Genomic DNA, 17058 nt, shown 5'->3' with positions numbered 1-17058 from the left:
CATCTATGGTTCCAGATTTCTTTCCTAGGGTTTCTATCTCCAGAGTTGCCTCACTTTGGGTTTTCTTTATTGTGTCCACTTCCCTCTTTAGGTCTAGTATGGTTTTCTTCATTTCCATCACCTGTTTTGATGTGTTTTCTTCTTTTTATTTAAGGACTTATAACTCTTTAGCAGTATTCTCCTGTATTTCTTCAAGTGAGTTATTAAAGTCCTTCTTGATGTCTTCTACCATCATCATTAGATATGCCTTTAATTCCATGTCTTTCTTTTAGGGTGTGTTGGGGTTCCCAGGACTGGCTGAGGTTGGAGTGCTGGGTTCTAATGATGGTGAGTGGTCTGGGTTTCTGTTAGTAAGTCTGTCTTTCGCCATCTGGTAATCTCTGGAGTCAGTTGTTATAGTTGTCTCTGGTTAGAGCTTGTTCCTTTCATGCTTCGGTTAGCCTCTACCCTCAGACCTGGGAGACTAGCTCTTTCCTGAGTTTTAGTGGTTATAGCACTCTTTCCAGGCAAGCTCTCCTCTTGCGAAGAAGGTGCACAGATATCTGTTGATCGGATTTGCCTCCTGGCAGAAGATGAAGGCCTGAAACAGGGCCTGTCCCAGAAGCTGTTAGCTTCTACAGTCCACACTCTCAACTGTGCAGACTATTCATGGGGGTATCTGGGAAGGAAGATGGCTTCCTTGGATTCTCTGGCAAAGCCCCCAGAGCAGGGTGGGCACCTCTCCTCTCGCAAGTAAGGTGTCCAGACATCTGGAGCCTGTGAAGACTAGTCTTGGCAGGATTTGGGAACCAAGATGTCTGTGGCAGATGCTCTGGTAATGGCCTCCCTAGATGGGCTGACACCTCTCCTCTGGCCGGGAAGGTGCCCGGATGTCTGGAGCCTGAAATGGGGCTTGCCTTAGAAGCTCTGGGGCTCCTGCCTGACCCAGAAGCTGTTAGCTTCTGTAGTCCACACTCTCACCTGTGCAGACTAGTCTTGGCCTCTTTATTTTCTAATGAGAGAGATAACAAAATAGAATGGATTTGGGTGATGGGATATGGAGAGTATCTGTAAAGAGTTTAGGAAGACATAGTAATTCCTATACCATCTCTGAAAAAATCTAGTCTCAGTTATAATGTTATTACAGAAATTGTACCTTTAATTAAATTACAAAATGCCACATTTTCATAGGCTTTTCTCGAATCTTTAGTTTTGTTATCCCCACCTCTACTGCATCCCTTTTTCCATCTTCTTGTGTGAAACCCTTCTTAAATTTTAATCCTGGTTATAACCTAATTTTCAAAATAGAATTTTTTAAACCTACTTTTTTTTGGATTGGAAGTTTTCAGGATTCCATAGTTTTAATTCACCCTGCATTTAAGAAGCACCTTTCTTTCCTCTTCTTTCCCTAAACCTTTTCCTGATTGTACATATCTGCAGTGAGACATGCTGTTTCCATATTCATTTTACTCCTGTTTAATTAATTCTACCTTCATTAATGCATCACCTACTAATATACCATTTGCATTAAGTTGGCATCCTCCACATTTACCTTAGTTGAAATACAAAAATTACAGGAACCTATCATGACACATGACAGAGAAACATTTCCATTTATATTTCTATGGCTGGAAAATTTCACTGTGAAAAATTTATTCAAGTTCTCAAATTTTCCTGTATATTATATAACTTAATTTTTGTTATATTTTAGTAATATTGTGTTTAGTACCATATTATATTATATATTCTTCAGGTTAAGCTCATCAACACAGATTATATTTTGTCACCATTGAGGGCAAGGAAAAAATTATGTGGATGTGCAAATATTGATACAGAGGGATAGAATGTCTTGTGAGTATTTAGCCAAAGGTGATGACACTGGATCACATTGCTTTTATAGTTATTATTTGTGACAACAGAAGGACTGATTTAACAAATAGATGTACTTTTGAAGTCTATCAACAGTGTTGGAGATTGCTGCCTCCAACATATCTATTATCCATGATTACGTTTTCAGCCACTTGTGTATTGATGATGGTAATTTTGCATAAGTAAGATAAATGTTTTTCTCACTGTTTTAGTTTAAAATTTCAAACTTGCATAAAACTAACTTTTCTCAAACTCACTTGTCTCCATTTCTATTTCTCCTATTCCTTTCCTATTCTCTCTTCATTTTCCCTTGAAAATGTATGTACATCTTATCTTTCCTTTTCATAATTCTGAACCCTATTAGTGCCACTTGTGTGTACCTGTTCATATGACATAAACATACTTGTATGTTTTAATCCAGTGTCATAGACCTTATGATTTCCTCCCATTCAATGATATTGTCAAATAGAAATACTATGAATTCTTCTCTTTCTCTTATTCCTTTTTCACTTAATTTTTCCAAGCTTCAATCCCTATAAAGAACAGTAGTCAAAAAAGTGAACAATCTTATCTTGTTTCTGAAACTTATTAGGGAAGTTTAAGTTCATCTTGAGCTCAATTTAAAGGAAACATGATGATCATATTGGTTGTTTATAAAGCACCAAAGATTGATAAATTCCTATTTCTGAAGGTAAAAATGTATATAAAATTCATAAATCAGAGGAGATTAGGAGTATATGATTACATAATATCATTGAGCAAAACCAAGACTGTCAATAAATGAACACACCAGACCAATAAAACTAAATAAAAATTTAATACTCCTTCTCTATGTTTCAAAGCAGCAGATCTCTACATGTGTGCTGTGACCCTTTTTGACATCACATATCAAATAACCTGCATATCAGATACATATATTATAATTCATAATTTGGCAAAATTTTAGTTATGAAAGAGCAACATGAAAAGATGAATTGTTTTATAGTTATTATTTGTGACAGCAGAAGAACTGATTTAACATATTTATGCACTTTTGAAGTTCATCAACAGTGTTTGAGATTGCTGCCTCCAACATATCTATTATCCAATGTCATGAAAGAGAATATTTGATAATTGTGGTCACCACAACCTGAGAAATTGTATTAATGGGTTACATAATTAGGAATGTTCAAAAGCATTCCCTTAAAAGGAAGACTATTTTACACTAAGAAGGCCTTGCTCCCACCAAACTTTCATCTAAATACCTAGTGTATTTATTAGCATAACAGAAGGAAAATAATTCTAGTTAATCTATGTCTTCCATTTAGTTTGTTAATAGTCAGTGATTTTAACTGTTGATTGTATGGCTAAGTCTTCTCTGATTCATTTATCTGTATATTTCCTTACTATAGCTGCAAGGCTCTGCTCAGTCCTCTGAGGCTGATGTAATACGGAGGCAAGAAATATGCTTTATCCTTTTGACTTGGGCCTTCAGTGGAAAAGCTGGATTAAAGAACAAATGTAAATATTATGTGATACGTTTGTTATTGTATCCTGTATCACACTCAAGGATATCAGCTTCTTTGAGATTCTTGACGTACTTAACACCTTTGCAGTCAGCATATAACAAACATCCATTTACATCAGAAAGAAAAAAAAATGATGAATGATTTGCAATAACTTGTCTGGAAGATAGGTGAGTAACTAAACTTGGATTAAAATAATTAGTATGGGTCCTGTCCTAACTTCCTAACTTCTTTGATAATGAGCACCAATATAAAATTGTAAAACAACTAAACCAGTTAATTACAAAGATTTTATTTATTTTTTCATATTCTTTCATATTCTCTTAAGAAACTCTAATTAAAACATCTTGGTGCAAGGATTTGGGGTATTGCTAGGAATGAACAAGCTGTGTTTTAGGTAGGATTGTAGATGGATTTTGTAATTTGGGGCAAGAAAAACATTGCATGTTGATCGATCAGTAGGAAGTTTTATGGGATTTGAAAGATATCATGGCTGAGAGTAGTGCCCTGGATGAAGGCCTTGCTTGTGAAGTTTCAGAGGGGAGTTGAAAGGCTCTGTACGGTCATTTGTTGTATTGATTTTGGAGTGTTTCACACTAGGTTTTAGGGGGCTGAAAAAAACAACTGTGATTAACAAAATACCAGAACTACTACAGGGAGACCTTTGCTTTTCTGGAATACTCAATACTGTTCAATGGAGCTGGAAAATTTACTGTGATTAAGAGACCATTATCATTGAGGTTCAGTTTTCTTGGATGTATTTCCTGAGAGTCAGCACATTAAAGTCTTGTTCTATAAGGGAAAAAGAGCTTAGTCATTAGTTGCCCACCTGCAAAATTTCTTTGCCATCTTTATGCCAGCATATCTTGTGGGCAAGAGTCATTGTTGGACAAAAGTTTTGTACATTGGTTGATTTCCTAATCCCTCCCTTAAATTTCATACCCTCTATTGCTAACAGTTATATCTGGAATCACCCTCCCTGATTTCTGGGTGTTTCTCCAGCCCTATGTTTCTTTTTTCTTCCCAAGGAGCACAACTTCTAGTTTTCTTCTTTCATACTCCCATCCATTCTCCCGACACATGATTCCTTCTGTTTACATCCACACTTCCCACCCTTATGCAGCCACTTCTCCAAATCACCAATTATGTCTATTCTGTTTCCTCTTCTAAATGTGAATTACGTGTCCCATACATGGACCCTACTTGTTACTTACCTCCTTTTGGTTTGTGGATCGTCGCATGATTATAATTTATTTTACTTGTGATATTCACTTGTAAGTGAGCATATGCCATGTTACCTCATAGGATGATTGTTTCTCATTCCATCCATTTGCTTGCAAGTTTACTGCTGTTATTTTTTAATACCTGAGTAATACTCCTTTGTGTTATTGTATCACATTTATCTTATCCATTATTCAGTTGAGGTACATCTAAGTTGTATTGGGATTCTTTTATTATGCATAAAGCTGCTATAAACTTAGTTGAACAAGTATCCTGTGATATGGTAGAGTGTCCCTTAGGTATCTTGCCAGGAATGATATAGCTGTTTTCTGGAGGTAGCTAGACTACCTTTTTTCAGAGAAATTACTACATTGATTTCTGATTTGTCTGTCTTTGTCTGCACTCTAAGCAGCAATGAATATGCCATAATATTAATATATTTCAATGTAAAAATGGAACTTTAAAACGTTTTTACATGTTTAATGTGAATTTTTGGGGTTGAATAAAGAAGGAAGATGTACCATAATAGCAATTTGTTTGTGTGTCAAGTTGACAAGAGGTGAGTTGTACTGGTTTGTCTTATGTCAACTTGGCAAAGAAATAATGGTTTATCTGAATGAAACAAACCTCACTTAAGAAGTCATTTTCTTAGTAAAAAGTAGATTTTTCACCAGTCCACTGTATTTAGCATCGTCCCTAGGCAGTTTGTTGTGCTTCTATAGGAAATAATATCATACAGTTGGGGAGCAGCACACCTCTGAACATCATCCCAATAAACTTTGACACTAGTCCCTGTCTCCAGGAGCTAGTTTCATTTGAGATCCTATACTGACATCATTTGGTGATGTACAGTAAGTTAAAATCTAAGCTAAGTTGAAATCTAATCTAATCATTTTCCTGCTGACTTGCTGGTTTTGTTCATGGAGTTTCATTTCTTTAGTAGAAACCATAACTGACATATCATACTTATTTCAAATTGAAAGGGCTTGAGATTGTAGCCTATGAAACCAATTTGCCCTGGTAATTAAGATCAAGAAAAATACATTGCAAATATCTATGGAAAGCGTTTGATTCAAATCTTAGCCATAAATGTCAATGTGTGTGTGGGGGGGTGGGGGGGTCAGACACTTTTGGAAAGAGGATATTATTGCATATTTGGAAAGGTTTTAAGAGAGGAAATGTGTAAGTAGTATAATGAGTGTAAGATGCACTAGATATTTGATGGTAATGACTGCATTGTCTTTGAGCACGATAAAAATTTTAAGCAACTTACATACTTAAAAAATAAATTTGAAGATGCAGGAAAACTATTTCTATGAGTTCTAGCAGGAAGGATTTACAACTATACTAAATGGCTTTTTTCAGCATCTAAAGTATGTAAGATTTGTGAACACCTGAGAGTGGAGTCTAAGTGCAATGAACAGAGTCTGTTTAAATATTTATAAGATTGTGAAACCACCCATCTTCAAATCATCGAGTGAGTGAACTTATACTACATATTACTTGATTAATTTTGTTAACATTTTAATTGAAGGAGCAAAATATAAATTTGATTCAAAAATGGCATAACCTTCTATTGTTTTCACAAACAGCATTCTAAGGTGCTGTTACATTTAAAAATTCACAACCATGATATCCTGTTTCATGTCCAAAATAGACAAAGGCTATAAATACAGACAAATCAATAATGATTAACTGTGACAAGCAACAGTGCAGAAAGAAATTAGGAATTTTTCCCCTTCAAAGATACAGAACATTTGATCTCTAGTAAAGGTAAATTGGTATAATGAAAGTATTAAAGGTTTTGTCATGAATACATTCTTGGCAGGCATGGCTTCTATCAATATTTTGGTTACCTTTGTATCCATTGTACTGTTTGCTTCATCAAAAATTTTTCTTTGATTATTTTCAGTAATGATTTCTTTCCTAGTCCTGTTGCTTCTCATAAATCTGATGCTACAATCAATGCTTACTGAAGAAATGGTGAGTTTAAAATTAGTAATCATTTTAAATATACCTAACAACTTTGTGAAATTTCATGCTAATTGAGAGTAATAAAATTCAAAGAGCCTTATTGGCAACAGCACTCTGAGGAATTTTTGAATCACTTAACAGGGCTATGGTAACAAGAGAATAAGTTTGTATTCTTCACTACTAATAGCTATAATATTCATCAGTGACAAATATCAACTGGACACTTAACAAAGGTGAGACACTACAAAGATAAGGTGTATATATATATATATACCAAACCTCAAATTGGACATTAAGAGAATTGAGAAGTATTTTAGTTGAAAAGTATGAAGAGTTGAGTTGAGATACTAATATTATCTACTGATGGATTATGTCCACTCTGAAATGTAAGAAACAAGCAGAAAAATCTACCCGTCGGTAAAGAATTTCAATTGAAATAAAGCTGATTGTGAGGACCAACACCCATAATTGTCTTTTAACTTCTATAACATGTATGTCTGCCAAAGTCTCAAGAGATAAATAAGACATGCCTTATGCTGTTGCTTAAAGATTTGGTTAAGTAGAGTTGTTGATATTATGTTCATTTCATATGAACTTTTAAAATATGGTATATTTCATATAACATCAGTAATTTTGAAAATATCTCACTACTAAATATCATATTGGTAGTCATTAAAATACAAGTTTAAGAGAAATTTAATCTGCAAAGGACGATGATATAATAAGCAGAAATTGAATATTCCCCTTTCTACTGAGAAAGTTCATTTTTGAGCTTTGAAAGAAATTTGATTTATGCTTAGTTTTGAGTTTAATAGAGGTAGAATAGTGATAAAAATGTGGTCTTAATAAAATGTAATAACACTTAAAGGTATCTAGTCAGCTCACTCTTTCTATAAGTAATTTATAAGTTTGTTGAGTCTATTTGTTCAAGTACACTCTAATGATTCCTGTTCTTGTGAATATAGACAGATATTAGATGTAGTCAGATATCAGATAATTTCCATATCATATAGTAATACATCTAAGGACAGACACTTAAAACCCTAATAAAATCAACCTTTGTTCATGGTTAAGTGAATAACTCACCCTGAATAATAAGAAAAAAAAACATATTGGCACTGTGTCTTTTACATGAGCCTAAATTTTGTTCTGATTCCTACTCTACCATATTATTAAAGACACTCAAACTTTTATCCTATTCTGACAATTAACTAGCAGTTTTATATCCCTGAACTTAATCTCTACATACACACATATAGAAGATAATGGATAAATTTGAACAAATCCTACTTATTTATCAATCACACTGCTATCACTGACTTAACAAGAAGAAAACCAAGTACTTTACTAGACCAACTTACTCTTTCTAAATAGACTAAAATATTCCTTGAATTAATATATGAAAGTTTAGTGCTGAGAAACCTTGGAAATTTTCCTTCAATTATGTGACATACTCCCCTTAGACTGTTGAGTTAGAAGAATACTCTTAAACTCGGGGTGATAGGAGCTTCTCACACACTCAAAATTATAGGGTAAAGTATGAAATCACAGCTTCTACTTATCTTAATATATTCTGTAAAAATATAGTTTCAAGGGTTTTGAGTTTCTTACTGTAAATATTGATGGAAATTATTTCTACCTCAGGTTCTGAGAGAGATTCAAAAATGATCCTACCATATCTGCTGATCACAAGAAAAATATCAAGGCTGTCTTGGAAAAGATTGTCTACCAAAATATAAGAAATATCTTAGAAGATGTTAACCAGATGATACATGGCTCCAACCTAGACCCAAAACCATTTAAAAGCATACAGAATGTTAATCGACCCAAGATAAAATTATCTCTTCCTCTGAATATCATACCAGTATGATATTAATGTAAGTAATAGGCACCATAATATTCACTAGCATACTCAATTCAAGGACCAAGTAAACTAAAACAAAGTTTTGCTCTATTATTCAAAAACTCCTTTGGTACAAATTTGAAATTAATGAGTACTGATTTTTCTAATAAAAAGGATTAGCCTCCTAGTGTCCTAAATACTTTTACTATTATTATAATCTCTGTTATCTATAGACTATTAATTTAACAACACAAACACAAGAAGAATGGAGAGTGTAAATAAATTCTATAAACTAAGAACATTAGTCTCTCTATTAGAGGCAAAAAAAAAAAATGTTCTAAGCAAGCTGTGGATGAAGCCAGTTGCTAGGTACTAGCATCATTTCAAAACTAATATCCTAAGCTTTACTTTTTAAATCAATGCTTCTCTACCTTTCTAATACTGAAAATCTTGACTATAGTTCTTCATGATGTGGTGACCCCAATCATAAATTTATTCTCATTGCTATTTCATAACTGCCTGTCTGTTGATGTTATAAATTGTAAGGTTCAAATCTCTTATTCCTGTTATCTGATATTTGATTGCTGTGAAATGGTTCCTTTATCCACAAAGGGTATGATACCAAGAGAATGAGAACTTCTGCCTTATAGTCACATGTTATTTCTTGGCACAATTCTTAATAAAGTCATCATTATCCCCTCAGTCTTCCTTGCTATGGTCTGATCATATTGAAATGAAAATAAGCTTCATTTAGACTACGAATCTTTGTGATTATAGATTAGCAACATGTTTTTGATTATATATTTGTTTATGTGTCTTTTGATAATTTCATAAAAGCATGTGATATATTTTCATCACAATGCCTTTTCAGGTTCTCTTCTTTCTATCTATCTCCCATGAGCTATGCCAAAGAGAGTGAGTAGAGTAATCGGGAAAATCATTACGAGGATGAGAGAGGATGAGAATGATTATAGGGAAAGCAAGAAGAAAATGTAAAAAACAGATATTGGAGTGCTTCTGTTGGTTACCACACCTATCAGCAAGTGTATTTTTTCAGCGTCTTTTAAAGGCAATCAACACAAAGCATGAGCAATTCTAGGAAGATAAACAATGGCCACTAATGCTTAAATGACACGTTTCTAGTATATAACATCTACAGTTGTTCAACACCATGCCCTTCAGACTAGGATAGTCTCTTAAGGACATATATGTAAGCAGAGGACCATGTCAATGTGTAACACACAACATAATTTAAAACGAAGACAGATGTCAGCAGATTCACTCATGATTAATCACAAGCAAGAAGTCATCCAAAGTTAACTGTGAAAATGCTTGCCATGTGTCCCTCTTTTTATTTATGCAAGTCAAAACTCTCTCAGCTATTGGCACAGAAAACTGTACCTGCCTTTGCATTCCCTCAAGGGATATGATCTCTACCAGTCATAGGTACATGACTCCCAATAGCACTTTCTTAGGCTGATCCACGTCTTTCTGAATCTTACCCCCAACTTTTTTATCTTTAAGAGGCATTTTAGTCTCAGAGCAGAAAGTAGTGCCTGCCTTAGGTTGCCATCTGAAAACACAGCACTTNCCTATCATTGGCACATGAATAATCTTATATTCCTGGCCAGTCTTAGGCTGAGTAGGTTTTCATGCTCATCTTACTCATCATTGACTACCAAATTCTGCTAGAAAAGGCACTGGATCTTGAATTTATGTAACTCTTCTTTTACATCTGTAAAAGCTCTGACAATTCTCAAAAGAATAGATAATAAACATGCCACAAAAAGTATCATAAAACAAACACCTGCTATGCCCATTAAGACAGATGTAAATGAGGAACATGAAGGAAAATGACCTGTAACATTTTCATTATAAAATTTGCAATGCTACCAGCATCAAAAGACAAACACTTTGCATTTCTTTTACTTATAACCTCCTTATGCAGGGCTAAGTAATCTAAAGAAGAATTAGTATTATGACAAATATCATGAAAATGACCTTTTACTCTGGCCCAGTTATACTGATGCTAATTATACCTTTTTGTAGTTATACAAATCCATAGATTTTGAGTATGATAGTCGATATGGTTTCTAAATTTCATTCCTTGTAACATGTCCTCCATGACTGGCGCTATATCATATAATATGTCATTTTTTTTGTTCTAGCCACCTATCCAAATCTTCTTGTATACTCAAAGCATTGGTTATATTTTCCATAAAATTTTCCACAAACTTACTGTTCATACTTCTGTGCTAAAGCTAACATAGAAGAAGTAACATTATGTATTACTAATAAGTGTTATACTAAGTGGAATGAGAGCAACCACACTGGCAATTATCAGTCCAACCATATATTTGTTCCTTGTCAGAGCATAGTCTAGTTATTCCAATATTTGTAAGCATTTTTCTGAATACCAAGGTTCAGAAAATTTTACAGGAAGAAAAATAAAAGCTTTTTGACGTATTACCATTGCAGATTAATCACCATACAGTGCAAAAACACAATTGGACAAAAGACAATTAAAACATGAAACATAGAACTCATTATCCAAGCTAATAACAAACTATATATTACCGAGTAGGTTGGAAATTGGGGGGTTGCTAATAGACTTCTGCAAATTGCTGATGTTGAAATTTTGCGAGTATGTGGTTCCTAAAGGTTGGAACTAGCCAACTGGCTGTGGTGCTAGACCACTTTTTCCACGCTACTGTGTGACAAATGTGGCAGCTGGAAGCCCATATTGCTATGGGGCACATGGACTTGATTAAATGGCCTAGAGAAGTGGCAGATGCTGCAAAGATGGGGTAGAGCCACCCAGGTTTGAGGTCATTGAAGTGCACAGCTTCCTAAGAGCAAAGAACTTCCTTGCCATTCCAGGGCCCTCATACGTCATGTGTCCTCTGCTGCCTCCCCTTCCTGAAAGATTCATGGAATCTTGAGCCAGTTGTCTACCAACTTGTGCAGGTCATGTGTGAATGGGCCCTTCCTACTGGAAGTCAAGACAGGAGGCTGAGCCAGGGCAGCTTGGCTACTCACTATTTCTCCAGCAGTATCTGTGTTGCTGGTCCCTTGACCTGGGACAGAAAGGCTTGGTACTGAAATGGCATAATCACTTGTAAATGCTGAATACGGGTTTTGACTGGAGGGAGATGGCTTAAAAGGATGTAACAGCTGGTTTTGCCTAGTCTCTGGGGTGTTGCAAGATGGATTGAGGATCTGCTGAGGATGTAAGACTAAAGTTCCACTCTGACTAGGCAGGTTAGCTGAAAGCTATGGGCTTTTAATTTCCCAAAGAGCTGCTGCGACTAGCCTTGGTGCCTTTGCTTTTAGTGGGTCTCCTTCTTCTCCCTGACAGAGGAGCACATGGGGGAATAATGACAGCAGGTTGAACCTTGACCAGTGTAGTATACAATGTTTCAATTCCAGGCTTCAGGCAACTTGGCAGGTCCTGAATCTCTTCAAGATGTTTTTCTAGTAATCACTGTAGTTCTAAGCATAAGTCTTAATTTCAATGCCAGACTAGTTGTCACTACTCACATAAGAGGAGTTGAATGAATTACTAAGGGTTTGACTTAGTTTCTGTAAGGGAAGGCTCTTTAAACTCGGGTGAGGGGAAGAGTATGGACTACCTGAGCCATCCTCTGTACCCCTACTTAGAAAGGTGGCCTCCAGGTCTGAAGATGGCCCATACAGATGGGGAGATTCTGCCAGGTCAGGCTTCTCCTTCTTTGGTATCACAAAAGGAATATTTGTTTGTTCTGAATCTCTGAAAGGAGCAGAGTTCACTCATCCCTTACTTTTTCTTAGCTTCCTTTTACATGATTTCTTAGGTCATTTATTCCCAAAAGTTATTCATCGCTGCCAATACTTACACTTTCCCTAGTCCTCCACTTCCTGTGGTGTCCTTCACTGCTTTTCCTTAGTTCAGTTTCCAATTTTGGTGCTATAGGACAGAGGAATCCAGAAGAGTAAACAGAAAACTCACAATTTGGAGAGGGAGTGTAAATGGAAGAAAGATAGAAAGAAAATATGAGAGATGGTTGTGGGAGGGCTGCTGGTGAATACTATGTAAGCAAGCAAGCCAAGCTACACAAATCATGACCAATTTCACGAAGATAAACAATGAAACAATTGCTAATGTGGCAAGTTTTTGGTATACAATACTATTGATTAAGAATATCTCCCCCAGGATGGGACAGTCTCTTAAGGATGTATGTATAAGCAGAGAAAGTTAGCATGATGTAATACATGTCTTAATTAATAGCAAAGATAGATGTCAGCAGACTCATTCATGCTTAATCACAAGCAAGAAGTCACCCAAAGTTAAATCCAGAAATGCTACCCACAGAACTTATTAATTTTTCTCCCTATTAAATCATCTTTTGATTCTTGTCTATTGTGCTCTGTGAAAGTCTGTGTTAACCAGGGCTAAATGCATGGTCAAAATGTATGTAGTGTTTCCTGGAACAAAGACAAGTTAGCAATAGCTAAGGTACTGAATATAATGACTTTGCCTGCTCCAGTGCCTTCCTATATCAACTACCTCATATGAGATACTTCCCCATCCATGGCTTCCTGTTGAAAAGCCCAGTAGTGTGAAGGCCTGTACAAGGAAACACACCCATTTTTCCATGTGCAAAAGAAATAATAAGCCTGGATTGAATGTTTATATATTCATTCAAATCATTTGAACTATTTAAATTTTTGAATAAGGGGTTGTTAAAGTACTTGTCTTGAAGATTGATACTTCATTGGAACAGCCTTCACTCTTAAAATTCAAAATGATTGGCCAGACATTTCCCAGAATTATTTTATGGCAGGGATATTTCCCAAAATCTTGACTTTGGAAACCTAATAGAACAATTGAGCTAAGCTTTGCAAATATTGGAACCTCACCCCCATCCCCCCCCCCAGAGAATGAATCTCCATGATAGTCCTATCACAGGAAATCCTCAAAAGCAGATATAGGGTTCAAAAACTGGTTTCTTCCAATGGAGCTTTTGATGGGGACCATTACAATTTGAATTTTTTATTGTATATATTTTGTGCTCAATTATTAGAGAGAGATTTGCAATGATATAATGATTTTTTTAAATTTTCTTGTTTTTTTTTTCTTGTAAGGACAGATATCATCTACTAAGCCTTATGATACAAAAAATACAGGTGAAATCTGCTTTTAATTTTGTAATTAAAAAACAGTTTAAGCAGTTTTAAATTATTTACATATTTACTGACAAAAACTAAACGGGAAAATAAAATTTAAAAATTTTAAATATGCTAAAATGGTTACACTAGAAATAAATATGAAGCAAAACAAGTTTTATAAGTAGGATAAAATTGTGCAGGTGGTTCTCAGTCTATGGGGTACAACTCACATTGGCTAGATTGCACAAATTTTTCTCCTTTTGCCTATATACAACTCTAGCTAACAACTTTCCAGGTTAATAACAGCAGAATAATCTGTAGTACTCTTTTTACTGAGACTCTGAAGTAGAAATTTATGGTATATTTGGAAAGTCAGTTGTGTCAAATGATGTTTTGCTGGAGCAGACATGGGAAAGAACAGTTTTCTGAAGCAAACATGGGTGAAAGGATGTTTTGACATAGCAAACACATGAAAGGACCCTGGATTAAGGATTATAAATATGACCCCCACAGACAGTGAGAGACAAGAATTGAGCATTAGTTTTCTCTGTCCCTCATTCTTATTCTTCCCTAATGACACTCATGTGTTGGTTCTCCTTACATAGCATATTGAACTCAACTTGTGGTAAGAGTGGCATTGAGAGAATCTCACCCAAGAACTGGCCGAGTTTACTTTGCCAGCTTGGTGTACAGTATTTGCCTCAGGTCATTTGTCAGGTTTTAGAGTTTTCCCCAGATTCACCCACTGTATCTGCCTGCCTAGAGCACTGGTTTACACTTGCCAAGTTGTTTTTGTTGTTTGCTATGGGACTGAACTGCTGGTAAAGAAGATCAAGCCTGCAAAGAGCTATTGCTGAACAGCTCCACTTCTCCCTTACCCTAATATCTTTTCTCTTCCATTAGCTCTGCTAACTTGTAGGTTAAAGAAGAGGTTGAACCCTTTTTAAATGTATGTTGCAAAATATATATGCCTACACGATTCAGTGATTTTTTTTATCTTATCTGAAGGAAGAGCTACACTATATCTTCTTGTTGAGATCAAGTCCTCATTAAAATCAGAGCTTATGGACTGTTTGAATGGTTGGCCCACAAGTTATTGGATTTTCCCTTCTCAGCATAACAAAGCAGAGACAAAAAGTATTGCAGCACACCTGTCTTTGGCATTGGTGTAGATTTCCAAACTCAAATTCATGCATGTCTGACAAGCATATTACCCATCAACTATCTTCCCAACCTCGCTGATTCGTTTTTATTAAGCTTCCAATAGTTTTAGTAAATACAAAGATATGCCTCTTTTTACTTAGTTGTATATTGGTATTCATTTGTATTATTCCCTAAAATTTATTATATAGGTGAATTAAAATACTCAGAAATTTTAATAAGTTTCTTTGAAATTAGCATACTAATGATGAGAATGTTTCTACTCACGTTTTACATAAAATAAGTTGTGTTCTGAAGTAGTTTATATATGATTATTATTTTTAATAGAGAGTAAAATTAATCATTGAGGATGATTGTCTATGTCCTATCTGAACAAAATCTATGTACATATGTTATATCTCCCATGACACTGAAATCACTGTGTGATCATCCCTTAAAAATATGAAAAATAAATTGGAATGCATTTAGGATATAGATACCTTCATTTAAAATTTTTGTAATATTTAATTTTAATAACCAATATATGTGTATAAGCCTGTTTGTGTAGCCTTGCTTGTGAAGTTTCAGAGGGGAGTTGAAAGGCTCTGTAGGGTCATTTGTTGTATTGATTTTGGAGTGTTTCACACTAGGTTTTAGGGGGCTGAAAAAACAACTGTGATTAACAAAATACCAGAACTACTACAGGGAGACCTTTGCTTTTCTGGAATACTCAATGCTGCTCAAATGTAGCTGAAATATTTACTGTGATTAAGAGACCATTATTATTGGGGTTCAATTTTCTTTGATGTATTTCCTGAGAGTCAGCACACTATAGACTTGTTCCATAAGTGACAAAGAGCTTAGTCATTAGTTGCCCACTTGCAAAATATCTTTACCATCTTTATGCCAGCATATCTTGTGGGCAAGAGCCATTGAAGGACAAAAGTTTTGTACATTTGTTGCTTTCCTAATACCTCCCTTAGATTCCATGCCCTCTTTTGCTTACAGCTATATCTGGGATCACCCTCTCTGATTTCTGGGTGTTTCTCCAGTCCTACGTTTCTTTTTCCTCCCAAAGAGCACAACTTCTAGTTTTCTCCTTTCATATCCCATCCATCCTCCCCACACATGATTCCTTGTGTTTACATCCCTACTTCCCACCCTAATGCAGACCCCTCTCCCAATCACCAATTATGTCCATTCTGTTTTCCCTTCTAAATATGAATTACGTACCCCCATACATGGGCCTTACTTGCTACTTACCTTCTTTTGGTTTGTTGATCGTAGCAGGATTATAATTTATTTTACTTTTAATACTCACTTGTAATCAAGTGCTTGCCCTGTTTGGCTTTCTAGGTCTGGGTTACCTCATAGGATGATTGTTTCTCATTCCATTCATTTGCTTGCAAATTTAATGCTGTTATTTTTTTTAATAGCTGAATAACACTCTTTGTGTTATTGAATCACATTTATCTTATCCATTATTCAGTTGAGGTACATCTAGGTTGATTTGGGTTTCTTTTATTATGCATAAAGCTACAATAAACACAGTTGAACAAGCATCCTGTGATATGGTATAGTGTCCCTTGTTTATCTGGCCAGGAATGGTTTAGCTGTTTTCTGGAGGTAGCTAGACTACTGATTTTCAAAGAAATTAGTAGGGTTGATTTCTGATTTATCTGTCTTTGTCTGCACTCTAAGCAGCAATGAATATGCCATAATATTAATGTATTTCAATGTAAAAAATGGAACTTTAAAACTTTTTACATGTTTAATGGGAATGTTTGTGGTTGAATAAGGAAGGAAGATGTAGCATAATAGCAATTTATTTGTGTGTCAAGTTGACAAGAGGTGAATTGTACTTGTTCGACTTATGTCAACCTGGCAAAGAAATTGTGATTTATATGAATGGAAAGATCCTCACTTAAGAAGTAATTCTCTAAGTTAGTAAAAAATGGATATTGTCCCAGTCCACTGTATATTTCATTATCCCTAGGCAGTTTGCTGTGCATCTATAGGAAATAATATCACACAGTCCAGGAGTAGCACACCTCTGAACATCATCAACATCATCCCTCTAAACTTTGACACTAGTCCCTGTCTCCAGGAGCCAGTTTCATTTTAGATCCTATACTGACATCATTTGGTGATGTACAGTAAGTTGAAATCTAAGCTAAGATGAAATCTAATCTAATCATTTTCCTGCTGACTTGTTGTTTTTGTTCATGGAGTTTCATTTCTTTAGTAGAAACCATAACTGACATATCATATAGTGNTTCATCTAAGGACAGACACTTAAAACCCTAATAAAATCAACCCTTATTCATGGTTAAGTGAATAACTCACCTTGAATAATAATAATAATAATAATAATAATAA

General features: G+C 35.2%; 2 pseudogenes; both read right to left on the bottom strand.

Moving 5' to 3' along the window:
• LOC110312246 overlaps positions 1 to 4594 on the bottom strand; it is a 5768-nt pseudogene extending 1174 nt beyond the window's left edge.
• A 6032-nt stretch (positions 4595 to 10626) lies between these two features.
• On the bottom strand, positions 10627 to 17041 carry LOC110312245 (annotated as a pseudogene).
• Positions 17042 to 17058: the final 17 nt, after the last annotated feature.

This window comes from Mus caroli, chromosome 17, assembly GCF_900094665.2.
Source record: "Mus caroli chromosome 17, CAROLI_EIJ_v1.1, whole genome shotgun sequence".
Lineage (NCBI taxonomy): Eukaryota > Metazoa > Chordata > Mammalia > Rodentia > Muridae > Mus > Mus caroli.
This window is presented reverse-complemented; position numbering and strand designations above follow the sequence as displayed.